General features: G+C 46.1%; 1 long non-coding RNA gene across 1 annotated transcript in view; it reads right to left on the bottom strand.

The window, feature by feature from the left end:
* The window catches only part of LOC149859604 (uncharacterized), a 135,545-nt gene that overhangs the window by 26,860 nt on the left and 91,011 nt on the right, over positions 1 to 17,674 (bottom strand). Inside the window, exon 7 of the long non-coding RNA XR_016443530.1 lies at positions 11,631 to 11,695. This is a non-coding gene — a long non-coding RNA (uncharacterized LOC149859604). The remainder of the gene's footprint in view (positions 1 to 11,630; positions 11,696 to 17,674) is intronic.

Below are 17,674 nucleotides of genomic sequence, written 5' to 3'. Positions count from 1 at the left end.
ATCTTGTCATGCAGAATGAGCCCTTCTCTTCTGATCTAGGTGTACTTGGATATTGGCATTGGTCTCTTTGAACATGTCTTAGCGTTAAGGGGTAGTACTATAGACAATGGATTCATAGCCCTCCATCAATGCTGACCTCGTAAAGGAACACCTTGAGAGGCTGGACACCTTCAAGTCAGCTTTCCCTGACAATCTACACCTCAGGGTACTCAAACAGCTGGCTAGCATCATAGCCCAGCCCCTGGCACAGATCTTCGAGAACTGGTGCTCTGGTGAAGTGCCTGAAGATTGGAAGAAGGTCAATGTGGTACCTATCTTCAAGAAAGAGAGGGAAGTGGATCTGGCAAACTACAGTCCATCAGCCTGACCTCTATCCTGGGGAAGGTCTTAGAAAAGTTTATTAAAGAGGCCATTCTCACCAGACTGGCTGACAGCAAATTCCTGAGGGATAGCCAGCATGGGTTTGTTGTGGGTAGGTCCTCCTTGACCAATCTTATCTCCTTTTACAACCAGGTGACCTATCACCTGGACAAGGGAGAGGAGATTGACATCATATATCTTGACTTCAAAAAAGCCTTTGATCTGGTATCCCATGATCACCTCTTGGCAAAACTGGCCAACTGCAGCTTCGGGTCCTCCACGATCTGCTGGCTGGGGAATTGGCTCCATGGTTGGACCCAGAGGGCAGTGGTTGATTGAAGTCAATCATCATGGTGCCCTGTGACCAGTGGGGTCCCCCAAGGCTCTGTCCTTGGACCTATTTTGTTCAACATCTTCATTAATGATGTGGACATCGGAGTCAGAAGTGGACTGGCCAAGTTAGCCGACAATACCAAACTCTGGGGTAAAGCATCCACACCTGAGGAAAGGAGGGCAATCCAGGCTGACCTGGACAGGCTCAAGAAATGGGGAATGAGAACCTGATGGTGTTTAACACCAAAAAATGCCAGATTCTCCACCTTGGGAGGGAAAACCTGCAGCATCCTTATAGGCTTGGCAGTGTTACGCTGGTTAGCACTATGGATGAAAGGGACTTGAGGGTCATGATTGACCACAAGATGAATATGAGCCTTCAATGTGATGCTGCAGCCAGTAAAGCAAGCGAAGCGCTGGCTTGCATCCATAGATGCTTCTCAAGCAAATCCCAGGATGTCATTCTCTTATTGTACTCAGCCCTGGTGAGACCGCAGCTGGAGTACTGCGTCCAGTTTTGGGCTCCATGATTGAAAAAGCATGTGGAGACGCTTGAGAGAGTCCAGAGAAGAGCCACGCACATGATCAGAGGTCAGGAAAACAGACCTTATGATGACAGGCTGAGAGCTATGGGACTCTTTAGCCTGGAAAAGCTCAGGCTCAGGGGCAATCTGAAGGCCACCTATAAGTTTATCAGGGGTGTTCACCAGGATCTGAGGGGATGATTGTTCACCAGAGCGCCCCAAGGGATGAAAAGGTCGAACAGTTCTAGACTTCAGCAAGACCATTTCAGGCTGGACATAAGGAAGAATTTTTCACGGTTCAAGTTCCCAAGGTCTGGAATAACCTCCCACCAGAGGTGGTTCATGCACCTACATTGAACGCCTTCAAGAGAAATTTGGATGCTTATCTTGCTGAGATCCTATTACCCTAGCTGACTTCCTACCCCTTGGGCAGGAGGCTGGAGTCGATGATCTTCTGAGGTCCCTTCCAGCCCTAATGTCTATGAAATCTTGGGTTTGGGGGTGCTGGTTACAGCTGTGTTGGTCTAAGGGCATAGGCAGACAAGGTGCTTTGGGTAAATTAGCTGTTAGCTGCTTCTATCGTTCTAGGAAGGCCAATAACTTCCCTGCAGCAAGAATCATCTTTATATTCATTTTACAATGTCCAAGTGTAAGTGTGAAAAGGGTGAACGCAGTGGACCAGCTAAGAAGAAGAGCTGCTTGAAATTCAAAGAAGACTGGTTGAAGGAGATGTTTGAAACTGACATGCCATATGTGTCTGGTCAGCAGAGTGTAAATCCTGGAGATATTTTCCAGTATCATGAAAACAGGGATGTCTTGTGTACCATCAGTGTGCGTGCAGGTGCCAATAGCGAATGGACAACTAGAAAAAAATGGGGTGACTGGAAATTAGACTATCTGGAATGCCATTTGGTGCACAAGATTCACACAGATTCTGTGACGAAACTATGCAACCAAAGCAGAGGAATCTTGAAAAGTTTATTTTTTGAAACACGTGAGACACGGGAAAATAGGATAGAACTGTCTGAAAGGAAGTGATCAAATGCCAATGAAGTCAGAATCTTAATTGATAATGTTCTCCTCGCAGTGAAGTTAAACTTATCAATCCTATAATCCACAGTCACGTTGGCAAATATGTTAAAATTCCTGAAAGCTGAAGAAGTAAGAATTATGCATCTGAATTTATTGACAGCATAAATTCTGTAATTCATCAGGAAGCACTGAATGAAATGTGTACATTGCCATTCCACACTTTGATAATTGACGAGAGCACAGATATCTCTGTTAGCAAAATGTTAATGCTACATGTAAAATTCCGAACTATGGATGATTTCACTCATCAGACCAGGTTTGCTGGAATTTTAAAGCTGACAATTTGTGATAGTTCTACTATTGTAGCAGCAATTAGGCAATTTTATGTTGGCAGCAACTTAGATATGCAAAAGATAGTAATGTTCACCTCTGTTGGTGCTTCAGTAATGCTTGGAAAGTGCAACGGTGTGGCTCCAGTACCTCGCCAGTCTATTTCACATCTGCTCAAGCTGCACTGCGTGGCATACCAGGAAGACTTGGGGAATGTTGATACTTGGAAAGATGTACCTTTGATGAGGTGCACTGAAACTCTACTTTGGACCATATACACACTTTTTAGTTGGTCTTCTGTAAAAAAAAATTAAGTTTCAAGAACTATCTAAGGCTTCTGTGTGAAACAGTTCATTTAGACCACTGAATGAGGTCAGATGGCTCTCTAGACATGTTCTTGTTAGTGCCTTAATGAAGAATTAGACTGTTTTGATGGACTACTGAGCACAATAAGTGGCTGAAGACAATGACTCCATTCACAAATACTGCTTGATCAAACTGTGGAAGCCAGAGTGTCATGTTGCACTGGCCATACTAAATGATGTCTTAGGTGAAAGCTAGAATTGCCAACTTTGTTCACAGTATGTTGGTAATACTGTACATTTTTCTGAAGTCATTCAAACTTTGCTATCATCATTTGAATCACCTGTTGACACTACATCAGTTATTCAATTCATTGAGCATACATGTGACCACATAGACAACAGATGTCCAGAATGCAAGTTGAAAGAATGGTCAATTTTTGATAAGGCTTCTTTTCCCACTTCATCAAACAGGAATGACTTCTCTTCTCAGCATGAGGAGCTGAAAACATTGACAACAATATATAGCACCTTGCTAAACAAATCTGTAGAAACTTTTAAGAAGGACCTCTGCAAATAATATGTGGATTTTAAATTAACTGTTAGTGAGAAAATGAAAACTAGGGCAATAAAGACCTTTGAAGATATGGTCACCTACATACTGCAACAGGAACAATTTAGTGAACTGTCAATACTAGTTAACATCTGCGACACTTTCCAGACATCTAGTGCAGATTGTGGGAGAGGGTTTAGCCTCATGAACACAATCAAAACAAAGTCTAGAAATTGTTTAGAAGCTGATAATCTGGACAGGCAAATGTCAATTAAACTTCATTTAGTCTCAGGAAAGACTATTACCCTGGATACTGTATATTCTGTCTGGAAAACAGAAAAGGTAGATGGGAGTCACTTTGGTAAATAAAGGTTTGTCCCGGGGACAGTGAGAGGAGGGATGCGGAAGCCCTGCCCGCGAGGTGCAACGTGGAAAAAAACATGAAAATAGAGAAAGGAACACAAAACGACCATTTACCTGCAGGAGGGGTGATACCGGAGGGGTGAGAAGAGCCCGCATGGTTTACAAGCCACACCTATATATGATTAAAGCTGGTGGATGACGTCATGGGGACACACCAGCCAGTGGGGATAAAAGCGGCTGCTGGCAGAAAGATGGGGAGGGCAAGTGAGGAAGCGGAGGCTCTCTGTGCCGGCAATGGATGGAGCCAGTGCGAACTAGGATCACCCAGATGGTGGGCAGCAGCAGAGGCTGCAAGGACTCCTCTCATCCAGGGTGCCGAGATCGAGCCCCAGAAGGGGAGGAACATCTGGGCTGACTCACCTCTAATACTGTCAGGGAGGCATGGAGGTGGAGACACCGAACAGTGGCACTCCGGGAACAGTGACTGGGAGGAAGAGGCTGAGGCTGACACTGAGGGAACAGAAGTTCCCCAGCCCAATCTCTCCCAGGTACCAGGTCAGGGAGCTGGGCTGGGGATGGAAAGGGAAAGGGGACCCCAAGGGTCCAGCATCGAAGGAGCACTGCCAAGTACGGGCAGGAGGGCTGGGAGAGCTGGGCAGTAGGACGCTGGATTGGAAGGCCCTTTTGGGTTTTTTGTTCTTCTTTTCTTCACTTTGTTTTCTTTACCCTGCCTGACCCACACTGGCCCCAGGAATAGAGCCAACCAGCTCAAGCGGGTTCCAGCCCTAGGGCCCAAGCTGACCAACAATCCTTCCCCAAGGAGCAAGGGGGATATAGTCTAAGGCACAAGGAAGCAATGATACCATAGAGCACTCACAAGGAACATTCACACTGGAGGGGCGGCTATTTCAAGACCTGGTGTCCCAGCAGAGGCTGGTGTAAGTTTGGGGTGTAGGGAAGGTGGAGGCCCACAAACATCTGGTGAGCTGAGTAGCTACCCCTGAGAGGTCTTTCGAGGCCACCCCCCCCACTAGTGTAACATTCAAAGGTGTGGCAGACGAGTTTGGGGAAGGCCAGAGGGACAACCAAAGCCCACCTCAGGGGATCCATGAAGCCAGGGAATGCATGTTCTCTACAGTTCAGGCCAAGGCAGCACAAGAGCGGGCGTTCAAAGCCAGACAGGTGCAGGGTTATAGTATCATCTTTTGTTGTTATATTGCATTATACTGTGGGGCAGGCCAAAGTGGTGTGCGCCAAAAAGGGGAGGCAGGACCAATTCCGGAATGGACCAAAGCGGTGTGCTCCTGGACCACTACACCTTAGAGGGAACTTTGCTTGTCACTGGGTCCAGGTCTCTTCCTTGTCAAGACTGTGTGTTTTTTTAGTTCTCACACCAGCTTCCTCACATTAAACAAAGTCACACTCAAACTTCTACCACACAACCGAAATATTTGGCTTTAATTTTCCCATACCTGAATTATCCATAGATAGCATGGGAATGATCATAAATATAACTATAATTATACTTTTCTTTCTCCCACAGAAAGATTACAAATAAATTCATCAGTGTTTAACCATTGTAGCAGCAATAGTGAGTAACCACATGGAGCAACCCAGGAAACAATTCATAATGCCATCTCAACTGCAGGGCTTGGGTACAAATTAAAAAGCATATCAGATACACTGAAATATGAAAAGGGGGAAAAAAATAATAATTGCTTTCTCAGTGAACAGCTACCCTGTCTGTACTGTGCACCAAATTAGATAAGGGTCCTGAAGAAAGAATAGTATGTGATCATGCAGTTATAGACTCTCCCATAATGATATGCATAAGGTAAAACAACTATAAAACTACAATTTCTTAAGTTCTAAGTGCTTGGATTTGCAAGTTAAACAAATTTTTGTTATCATGTAGACTGTGTATATAATTGATTAGGTATGCCCACAAAATAAAAATTACACTTCCTCATTTTTTATGGACTGGGTAATCTCCTTTATTTCTTGCCTGCCATGACTTTGATGAAAAAAAGTACAAAGATAAAGACAGTGGTTGGTATCATATGTGGTTCAGAAGATTGACTCCTCTTCACAGGGCTCCACCATCCCCATACCGTGCCCTTACCACACCTGATGTAAGAGCTTCGTATTTATCATATGTCCTCTAGGGAATTAGCATTCTCGAAATACTTTGTTCTGTCTATCACTTGGAACACTCTCACTTCTGGTCGCTTGCCCCATTCTCCCCCTCAAGGGTCACAAGCAGACCATCAATCTGTTCATCCCTGTCCATATCATTCACATGATAATCCTGTTTAGTCTTGCATGGCCCAGGCCAATCTACTTCATAATTTGTGGGACATACCCGTCTCTGTATCCTGAAGGGACACTGCCATTTGGAGGATATTTTACTGGTGTGATCTGGTAATATTACTAGGACCAGATCATTCTCCTGGAATTTTCTCCTTCTGGTGCCCTGGTTGTACCTCTGTTTCTGAATGGCTTGATTCCTTTCTAAGTTATCTCAGGTGATCTTCTTTGCTTCTTTCTCTTTCTCTAACTGCTCTCACAATTCTATGACTTGTCAAGGGCCTTGTTCATACATAGGCTCACTCTCCTTCCAGCCTTCACATACAATGTTGATTAGGCCCCAGGGCTTATGTCTGTTGGTCAGGCAGGTTGAATGGAGAGCAACCCAAGGATGCTTGGGGCACTTCCCAAACTCTGAACAAAAGTGGGGGAAGACACAATTCCCAACTTAGTTTCCCTTTGAATAATTTTCCTAATCATCACCTTCAATGTTCGCTTAAACCTCTCAACTAGACCATCAGTCTGCAGGTGATATACAATAAAATTTCCATTAACCGGAACCTTACAAGCCGACATGCTCTATTAACCAGCATGCCGGCCTGTGAGGCAAAGTGAAACTGGAAGTGCCCACCATGGCACTTCCAGTTTCTCTGAGCACCCACAGCCTGGGGCAAAGCAGCCTGTTCAGGCCGCTCAGTTAACCGGCAGATTTTGTTATCTGGCATCCCCCATTCCCAGGGGATGCCAAATAACAGAGTTTTTACTGTACCGACATCCTGAGGTGCCATATCTTAAAAGTCTTGCAAATTCCCTTGATTACTGGGAACATAAAGTTCATACCTTGATCTGATAGTATCTCCTGAGGGATACTCACTTGCATGATCCACCTGATCAACTCTTCTGCTACCTTTATGGCCAGCACTACTTTCATAGGCACTGCATCAGGGTAGCGGGTCACATAATCAACCAACACTAGGATGAACTGATAGCCAGCAATACTTTTGGGGAATGGGCTGCTAATGTCCATGATGATCTTAACAAACAGCTGTGTCACAATCTCCAAAAGCTGTAATGGAGCTCCGGGGTGTGTGTGTGTGGGGGGGGAGGGGGCGGGCAGCCAATTGGAATACCATTGGCATTTTGGACAGGATTGGCAGAATTGTTCCACTTGTTCGTGTGGGCCCAGCCAGTACGCTTGTAGTGCAAGCGTGTATCTCGACCCAGATGTCCACTCAGGGGTAGGGAGTGGGTTATTGTTATCAGATCACTCTGGTATCAACAGGGTACTAACATTTGCTCCATCTCCTCCACAGCTACCTTCCCTCTGTCTATGAAGTAGAGAATATGATCTCTTACCTCGAAGTGAGGATAACTTATCAGTAGTTCCAGCCGCTCCACTACTTCTCGTTTAGTAATGCTTTCTGCATACACATGTCAGAAAGCAGGTTCTGCAGCTTGTCTTACCTGAGGTTTTCCCTGATTATCTCCTCTAGGTCAATGTCAGGATGGTTGCTCATTTCTTCTCCATGAAAGCCACCTTCTAACTCCTCTACTCTCTCCATCTCAGACTTGCCTCACCCCCTCTGGCCCCTAATCTGATCCATACTTCATAAAAGTATGGCCAATATCATCCAAGTAGCATCAGATATGGGAGCATCTGGGCAAACCCCACTGACATTTCTTCACATTTGTTCATGACAGTTAGTATTAGTCTTCACCAGGGATAGGTGTATCCCCGTGGATGCATACCAACCTTATGTTTGTATCTGGCTCACTCTCTTGAGGATCAATTACTCCTTCTTGGGTCATAATTTGTGCACAACCTGGATCAAGAAGGGCTGGGATAATCACAGAACTGACCCAGACTTGCACTATGGGTTTTGGGACCCTGCTTGCTCTGTCAAGTCATCTGAAACTACAGTCCATCTGCTCTTTGTGATCTGGTTCTGGACCTTTTTCTTTTCTCTATTTCAGCCTCTCTTTCCCAGGGTCATTGATCCCCCAGTCTTTTAGGGCACTGCTAGGAGATATGGCTGGATCCACTGCACCTGAAGCATATTATTCCCCATTGTGCTGGTGGTTTCCCAGACTAGGTCGCATTCTCCAGTTTCTTTACCATTACTCCCAGTTTGGAGTTCTTCCCTTTTACTCTGAGTTTCTCTGCCGTTCAGAAAGCCTCAGCAAATTGTCAGGCTTGCTCTATGTCTCATGGCTGATGCCACCTACCCAACTCTGGGTCTCTTTGTCCAGGTCTTCTAGGAACTGTTTGAGCATAAATATCTCTATGATGTCCCACATGGTTTTCCCATTGGGATGGATCCAATGTTCTATCATGTGTCTTAATATCTGAACCAGGATCCTGGGTCATTTCTCTTCTTGTTTCTTAGGGGCAAAAAATTGTCTGTCAAGCTCAGGGCATATTTCTAGCCGATATAAGATAGCCTTCTTCACTGTAGCATAACAGTTGGCCTCTGCCTGGGAAAGTGCCCTGTAGGTTGCTTGGGACTGACCTATCTGTAGAGATCCTAACAAGGAGGACCACTGGGCCATATCCCATTCAGCCACAATAGTGGTTCTCTCAAAAGCCTCTAGGTAGGCCTCAACATTGTCCTTCTCCATCATATTTGGTATTCTGAATTTCTCTGAGGCACCTAGTATGGCTGCTGGTTGAGCCTCTGTCTTCTCACTTGTTGCTGACTAAGCACTGCCATCCTCACTTCATCCTCCTGGGTCCTTACCCAAACCAATTCCTCCATCTGTACCTGTTAAGCCTGCACTATCTGCCATACCACTTTGTGAGCCTGCTGCCAGTCCTTTGGAGTAGCCATCCCCACGAGATGCAGGACTGTCCATTCCTAGCTCCTTAGGTTAGGGTTGAGTCCTCATATTTTGCCAGTTCATTTTAAATTCTTGGCCAAAGCACCACTGTGAGAGATTAGGCACAGCCACAGAATAAAATTACGCTCTCTCACCTTTTATGGACTAGGTAATCTCCTTTATTTCTCGTCTGCTATGACTTTGAAAAAAAAGTATGAAGATAAACACAGTCCTGAGCAACAAGGTTGGTATTGTATATATGGTTCAGAAGACTGACTCTTCTTTAGAGGCATCCACCATCCCCATACCCTGCCCTTACCACACCTGATGTTACAGCTTCATATTCATTACATCTCCCCTTGCGAATAAGGACTCTCAAAATACTTTATTCCGTCTCTCGCTTGGAACACTCTTGCTTCTGGTTGCTTGCCCCATTCTTCCCCACACAGATCCCAAGCAAACCATCGATCTGTTCACTCCTGTTCTTAACTAACTGTATGAGGGGATGCCTCTCCTGGCTCACCTCCCCAGTCAATTTTGTCTCTTTCTTTTTCTAGGTTCCCTCAAAAGGACTTGATTCCACTGGAGTCAGACTCACCAGCTCAGTTGTCTCTGTTGCCTCATCAATCTGGCTTCGTAGGTACGTCTCTTTTCAGGACTCTTCCAGTCCCCTCTCTCTGCTGCATGCCACAACCCTTCCGTGTTTCCACAGATCTTCTTCCAGGCATTTTTCTTCTCTTTCCAGGAACCAACTATACATGTGCTTCCCATTTAATTCTTCCCAGTTATCTGCTGTATCCTCCACAGCTCCTTTCTCAGCACTCTCTCCACCCCCGCAGTTTCTTCTTTTTGTTTTCATTTGGGTCTCTCGCTCCCTGATCTGGGTCTCTCTCTCCTCCCCACTCCACTCTAGATCTGCCACATCGTCCCTCTTCTCCCAGGCTTGTTGCTAAGGTAAGTTCCTTTTTTCCCTTCAATCCCTCAGAGCACCGTGACAGGGAAAGCTTGCTGCCCTGTCACAGTAATGTAACATTATGATTAAAGTTGCATTCAGAGAAACCTATTGGGATGAATTTGCACTGGGCAGGTCTCTGTGCAGAGTGGGAAGAAACATGACTCCATCCTAAAAGATGAACAGTCTCACTTTAAACCATGACTTTAGATTTAATCTGAACAAATTCTTATTTTATATTGTTAGTTTTTTTGGAACAGAGACTGTCTTTATTTGTAGCACCTAAAAATATTAGCATTGTTGATGACAATTATAATATTGTGTGAAAAATAAACAAAAATATTTATAAACAAATAATACCCTGCATAACAGCTCACCAGTGATGGAAGTGGTTAGTAAAGTCACCCACCCCTTTACCCAACCCACCAAAACCTTACCTACTAGCCAACCTCAAGCTTCACATATATTCCTCACCTCTAGCACTAGCGAGTACCAGCTGACTACAGTCAGAAAGGTAATTCAAAAAGAATATTAATCCCACCAGTGACCAATGAACACAACCACACTCCAGCATGAAGATACTGTGATGGTTAGCCCAGCATAAATAATTTCAATTTGGTACCTCCACCATGGTATCATACCATTCAAAAAATACTGGCTGTTTCAACAACCAGCTCATTTTAAATACAACATACTCTGAAAATGGATTGGCAGTCTATGGAAGTATGCAACACTGTACTTTCACTCACGAGGAATATCCTTCCGTTACCAACCCACAGCTCTTTCCAGGGACTGCACTGGGATTTAGATTAGACTCTTTTTGTACTACTGTTTAATGCTATGGGTACATGAAACAATCTAAAGTAAATAGGATACCACAAAGTGCTGGCCGCAGTTCAGGCCCTAAAACCATTTTGATGATTTGTTGCAGGGCAGTGGAGCTGAGTATACTGGCTCAGCTCTCACTCCAAGAGCTTTCTGCAAGTTTTTATCATACATTGGCAGAAAGACATTTCTGTGTCACTAATTCCCCAGGAGAGGGGGCAGCAGCTTGCATGCATTCCAGAGGCTCTTTTTCATCTAAATTAAAGTGGTTACCCCCTTTCAGCACAACCTCTCCCCATTTTCTCTTCACCTCCCATGAGGTGGCTCCAGCATTAGTGTGCATCTAGAAACTCGCTCTCCAAACCTTCTGTCTCACTGTGCAAAGTTGTCACTGTGGACACAAAAGCTGTTTTTAATAAAGTTAAAAAGGAAGAGATGAAAAGATGAAATTGAGCAGCCCAAGCTGTATTATTGCTTCTCAGTATGAGAGTTGCCCTTGCAGAGGTACTTGCAGCTTCCAGTAAGGGGACTATGATGTTGCCATTCCTGCCTGAGGGCAGTGCAAATTATTTGCTTCTGTCAGGCTTCAAAGAAAGCAATTATACTTAAGAAAAGCAATGAATAGATATTACAGCTTGCCAGCAGCTTTGAAAACAGAAAGGCTCTTTGAAGGAGCACCACACCTTTGACTAATATGGGGTAACACATACGATAATTGTAAGAGTGTCCTGCCCCTGAACCAAGGACAGCATGCTAGCCAATGGCTCCTATTTGACATGAAAAAGTCCAATGGCTACACTCAGTATGAGCTGCATATTTAGTGAGGGCAGGCATTGTGAAGGCACTTTGAGCAGTGGCACATACAAAGTCAGCTTCCTAGTGATGTTCTCAAAGAGCCTTTGATTGGAAATTGCTTTGGCAGGGGGGCTCACCTGCAGAGAGGAGTCTATAGTCCTTTTGAAAGCACAGCAGCTGCCAGGGCTGTAAGTCTGGGCACCTAGTGGGAAGAAGAATAGAAGATGGGGAGCCTTTGAATGAGAGGCCACTTAGTAACAGAAGGCATGTGCCAAGCTTGCAAAGTAAGAAAGAAAACTGCTCTTCAGAGTTTACTAAATATTTGAAGGAGACTTTTTTCTTAGCTATTCTGTCTCCCTCATGTGAATAACAATGCCAGCAACAAAGTCACTGCGCTGCAGAAATATACAAACAATCAGCTAATGAAAAGGGTGAAGAGTTAACTGAAGTGTGGAAGCCATCAATTAAATAGAGCAAAAGCTAAAAACCCAGCAGGAAATGCACATTCTAATGCAGAGTTATGTAGGCGGCAGTGAGCAGATGCCCCATCAATGTGTTTATATAATTAATTACTTGCAGTGCAATAGTAATGTGCATTTCACATTTGCTAGTAGAAGCTGTTGCATTTTATATATTTCTGTTTCAGCTTTCTATAGTGTGTTTTCTTCCCTATCTGTCTAGATATTAGTATCCGCAGAACCAGCAGGACACTGTACACATAGTCTTTTCATGTTCAGCCTTCTCATAAGAAAATGGGAGACATCTTTAAAAAGAAGAAAGAATCAGTAATTTCAATGATTAAATGTTTAAATGCTAAAGGCAAAAACATTTTTTTTAAAAGAGGAGTTAAAGTTAGGTTCCTAACCACCCAGAAATAGAGAACACAAAACTACTCTCAAATGCTAGCTCAGCAAAACATTTAAGCATGTGCTTAATTTTGATCACATACTTAAGTTCCACTTAAGTTCCTGAAATTTAAACAGAGGTTTTTTGTGGGTTATATCTTTTATTGGACCAACTGCATGGTTGGGATAGACTTAGACAAGCTTCAGATTAATTGAGATTTAAGCACATTTTTAACTGGGGTTGCCATCTAAAAGGAAAAAAATAGATTGGTGTGAGCAACACATATAAACAGCATTCTTATAGTTTAGTGGAGAAGGCACTGCAGTTCAGGTTGCTGTTCTAAGAAAAATGTGTTCAGTTATCTCAATTAAATGTGAGCCCATACAGTAAGAACACTGCTTGTAATCATACATGATTTGTTTGGCACAGTTGGAAATAAGTGCCTTCAGAAGTTTGGCAGAAGAGAAGAACTCATCCCCGAGTGAAAGCAAATCAGCTTTGTGTTTCTATTTTGACTTGTTCCTCAAGCACATTCTGTCTAGTGAAAGCATTACATCTCTCTGTATGCTCTACCCAGTTCTGCTTCTGTGTTTTTCTGGCATAGGACATTTCAAAAGCAACATGAAATAGGGCAAACACCCTACCTAAACAACTTTCTAACTCTGCCTTTCAACAATTGTAGACTCATAGAATTAGATCATAGAATCATAGGGCTGGAAGGGACCCTGAAGGATCATTGGGTCCAGCCCCCTGCATGAGCAGGAAAGACATCTGGGGTCAGATGACCCCAGCCAGGTGACTGTCCAGTCTTCTCTTGAAGACCTCTAGGGTAGATGATTGCACCACCTCTGGGGGGAGCTTGTTCCATAGTCTGGACACCCTAGTTGTAAAGAAGTTTTTCCTAATGTTCAGCCTGAAACTGTCTTCCAGGAGTTTGTGGCCATTGTTTCTAGTTTTCCCCCAGGGCGCCCTGGTGAACAGTTGTTCACCGAGCCCCTGATGTATGCCTCTGATATAGTGGTAAGCCACAATCAGGTCCCCTCTCAGCCTTCTTTTCTTTAGGCTGAAGAGTCTGAGATCCCTCAGCCTCTCCTCATATAGCTTGCCATGCAAGTCCCTGATCATGCAGGTGGCCTTCTCTGGACCCTCTCAAGCTTTAGCACGTCCTTGTTGAAGTGCGGTGCCCAGAACTGGACACAATACTCCAGCTGCAGCCACACCAATGTTGAGTAAAGTGGGAGAATCACTTCTTTGGATTTACTGGAGATGCATCTGATTGATGCATGCCAGAGTTTTATTGGCCCTAGCAGCTACTGTGTCGCATTGCCAGCTCATAAGTCATGCTGGGGTCTATTGTTACCCCCAGATCCCTTTCATTTGTAGTGCTGGTCAGGTTAGCGATGCCCAGCCTGTAGGTGTGCTGGGGGTTCTTCCTTCCCAGATGCAGCACTTTGCATTTCTCTATGTTGAACCTCATCTGGTTCCATTCTGCCCAACATGCCAGCCTGTCTAGGTCTGCTTGTATCTGCAGCCTATCTGTGGGCGTGTCTGCACAACCCCATATCTTGGTGTTGTCCGCGAACTTGGCCAATGGGCTTTTCACCCCCTCATCCAGGTCGTTGATGAAGATATTGAACAGCACTGGGCCAAGTACTGACCCCTGGGGTATGCTGCTGCCCACATCTTGCCAGGACAACACTGATCCATTCATTTGGACTCTGTGTCCTACCCTGCAACCAGTTTCACACCCACTTGACGGTCCTGCAGTTGAGCCAATATCTTCCAGTTTTCTGATCAGTACCTCATGGGATACCAGGTCAAAGGCTTTCTGGAAGTTGAGGTATATGATGTCAACAGCTTTTCTCTCATCCAGGTGATGAGTCACCTGATCATAGAAAGAAATGAGGTTGGTCAGACAAGTCCGGCCTGCAATGAAGCCATGCTGGCTGTCATTCAGTATCAAGCCTTCTTCAAATTTGTCACATATAGCCTCTTTGATGAATATTTCTAGGATTTTCCCTGAAAGAGAAGTTAAGCTAATTGGCCTGTAGTTTCCTGGGTCTTCATGCTTCCCCTTTTTGAAGAAGGGCACAACAATAGCCGTCTTGCAGTCCTCTGGAATTTCTCCAGAGGCCCATGATTTTTGAAAGATCTTTGCCAGGGGCTCTTGCAATTACTTTGGCCAACTCTTGCAGCACTCTTGGGTGGAGTTCATCTGGTCCTGCCGATTTATATATGTCTAATGCCTTTCATTGATCATACACCAGTTCTATAGCAATGGTGGGAATGGTGTTAATCCCACCCTGCTTGCTCTGTGCCCTACCTGGCATGTTGTTTCCCTTGGTCTTGTGAAAGACTGAGGCAAATAGTCATTTAGGAGTTATGTTTTTTCCTGAGTGGTAGTGAGCGGGTATCCTGAGGCATTAAGCAGCGGCCCCACACTCCCATTAGTTTTTCTTCTACTCCCTATGTAGCTAAAGAAGGACTTCTTTTTGTCCTTGATTCTTGTAGCTCGTTTTAGTTTGGTTAGCTTGCCTTATCTGTTTTTTACAAGTCCAGGTCATTGTCAAGTAGTCTTCCTTAGAGGCTGTCCCAAGCTTCCATAGTTTGTATGCCTATTTTCTTTTTCTGTAGGAGGGCTGCAACTTTCCTGCTTAGCTAAGTGGGCATTTTGACCCTTCTGCTATTTTTTCTCCTTAAGGGAATAGATTTTCTCTGAGCCTTAAGGATTGTATCTTTAAGGAATGACCATTCTTCTCGTGCTCCCTTTACCTGTGGTCCTTGGTCTCTCAGGGCATTCTCTACTAGTGACCTGTGTTTATTAAAATTTGCATTTTTGAAGTCTAAGACTTCAAGCTTGGTATCTGTTTTGTCAGCCTTGCAATGGACTGTGAACATAATGATTTCATGGTCACTATGCTTATCTTGCTGGGATCCTATGACCCCAGCTGACTTCCTGCCCTTTGGGCAGGGGGCTGGACTCGATGATCTTCTGAGGTCCCTTCCAGCCCTAATGTCTATGAAATTTATGAAATCTATTGTGTAGGTTGCCCTCTATGTTTAAGTTGGTCACTGGGTCATCAAGAACTGCATTGCCTCTAGTTGGCCTGTGCACCTCCTGAGTCAAAAAAATGTCATCGGTGCTGGTCAAGAAGGATCATGATCAAGCCGAGTTAGCCAAGCACTCCTCCCAGGAGACGTCTGGGTAGTTGAAGTCACCCATGACAACCGTGTCCCATGCACATGCGGCCTCCATTAGTTCATGGGCAAATGCTAGATCAAGTTCCTCCCCTTGGTTAGGCAGCCTATAGTATACACCTACAGTCAGGTCTCTCTTGCCACGCCTCCCCTGGTTGTCTTCTGGGAGACCCCCTAACTCGCCTGCCATGACCTTGAATGACTCTTCAGTGGAGGGGGTCCCCTTTGGAGTTGCCTCCAGGGTCGCCACACGTCTCGGCATGCACTCATGGGGCTCCAACCTCCCCTACACCCTGGCCAAGCGCCACCCTTGTGAGATGGGCCTCCAGGTCTAGTTTGTGGTCAGCCTCCACAGGTATCTTCTCTGGCCTTCGCATCACCCCATGACAGCAGTCACCCTGGACCCTGGTTGGACTCCGGTGGGTGGGCCTGGAGACCTTCAGTTTTCAGGCCTGTCGTCTCTGATGCCCCTAGCGCCGCCTCTCTCTCCTCTTCCCTGAGGTCCTGGCCACCCTCACCTAATGCTGAGGACTTTGCCCACCTTCCCCTGCAAAGGAGATGGAAATAAAAGGGCCCAAGAGGAGACTACTACCACTGCCTGGACCCTAAACCCCTCTTCCCTGAAACACCTGTCATGACACCGTATAAACAAACCCACCACCCTGGCTACTAGTGAGGAGTAGCCAAAGGAAGGGAACCGAAAAAAAAAAAAAAGGAAAAGATGGAAGGACCCTGGAGAAAACAGAGTGCCTGCTGTGCTCTGTACCCTTAGCATCCTTGATGCCCTAAGCCTTGGGCACCGTGAGGGTCAGGACCCATGCCTTCACCCCAGCTGGGGTCCCTCTCTTCCCCTTTCCAGGCCCAACCTCCACTTGGGTTTATGGCCCTGTGACAGGAGTGCCACTATTGGAGCCTCTCCAGGTATGGCTCCGCCCTCCTGTAATGGGCTAACCGCCTGCTTACTTGCCTGCCATGCCTTGATCTTATTTAATAGATTGTTGTAATTAGCGGGAGGCTGCCCATTTCTACGTGCCCCAATGATGGGGGGCGCTATCTGTGGCTCCTTTTCCTCCCCTACACTGCAGCCCAAGCCACGCAGATGGTGCTGGTGTGATCTGACTTTGGCCCTGTTATGTCTCAGCCCTCTTTTTGCCCTCGGGGCTCCTCGCCACTCCTCTGCACTCTTGGGGTCCCCCTGCACTCTCGAGAATCCTCTCCACCCCCCTGCACTCTCGGGGCTCCTCGCCACCCCTCTGCCACTCTTGGGGCTCCTCTGCACTCTCGGGGCTCCTCGCCACCCCCCTGCACTCTCGGGGCTCCTCGCTGCTCCTCTGCCACTCTTGGGGCTCCTCTGCACTCTCAGGGTTCCTTGCCGCCCCTCTGCCACTCTCGGGGCTCCTCGCTGCCCCCCTCTCTCTCTCGCTCTCTCGGGGCTAGGCCAAATGCACCCTGCAAAACACCGTGCCTTCTCCAGCACCAAGAACCCCCATGCTACTGGGGAGTCCCTATGAGTCCTCCTCCAACCCCTAATAGCCCCACCCGGTCCTCCGGTTAAACAGTAAACACAAAACAGAAAGCCCCCGGGCTATAATATAAAGTTAAATCATCTGGTCAGACAACAGTTAATCCCTACCAGGCAAAAAATACTCCAGTTCATGACAGCAACCCGCGGATACTCGTGCAGCCACACTGGCTGAGCTCCTCACTCCTTGACTGTCAGAGGAGGAACTGCCACCCTAGCCTCCTCCCTGGGTTTAAGAAGGACTAAGTCCTGCCCCTTCCTGTCAGGGGGTTTTGCCGATTCCCCTGGCAACCAGCACCTGTGTTGCCCTGGTGACTGGCGGCTGCGTCTCCTCCTTCTCACCGCTAGGGGCTCTCTGGAGCCATCCCTGTTCTCAGGTGCAGGGCACCTAAGTGCTCTATGACAGGCTGCCATCACCTGTAGGTAGGCTTGCCTGCCAATTCACCCCAGGACTACCATGGGCTCCTTCGCTGGCTCCTTTGTGTCTCACCAGGCTTCTCCAGGTTGGGGGTCCCCGCTGTTCCTGCCACTGCCGCTGCAGCTACCACTGCCGGCTTTCCTGCCAGCTTCCTTCCCAGTGTCTTCAATCTCCACCGATCCTCGGCTTGGGGATCT

This window comes from Crocodylus siamensis, chromosome 7, assembly GCF_052110815.1.
Source record: "Crocodylus siamensis isolate JL-2025a chromosome 7, ASM5211081v1, whole genome shotgun sequence".
Classification (NCBI taxonomy): Eukaryota; Metazoa; Chordata; order Crocodylia; family Crocodylidae; genus Crocodylus; species Crocodylus siamensis.
Note: the sequence above shows the minus strand (reverse complement) of the source record. Positions and strands in the feature narration are given on the sequence as shown.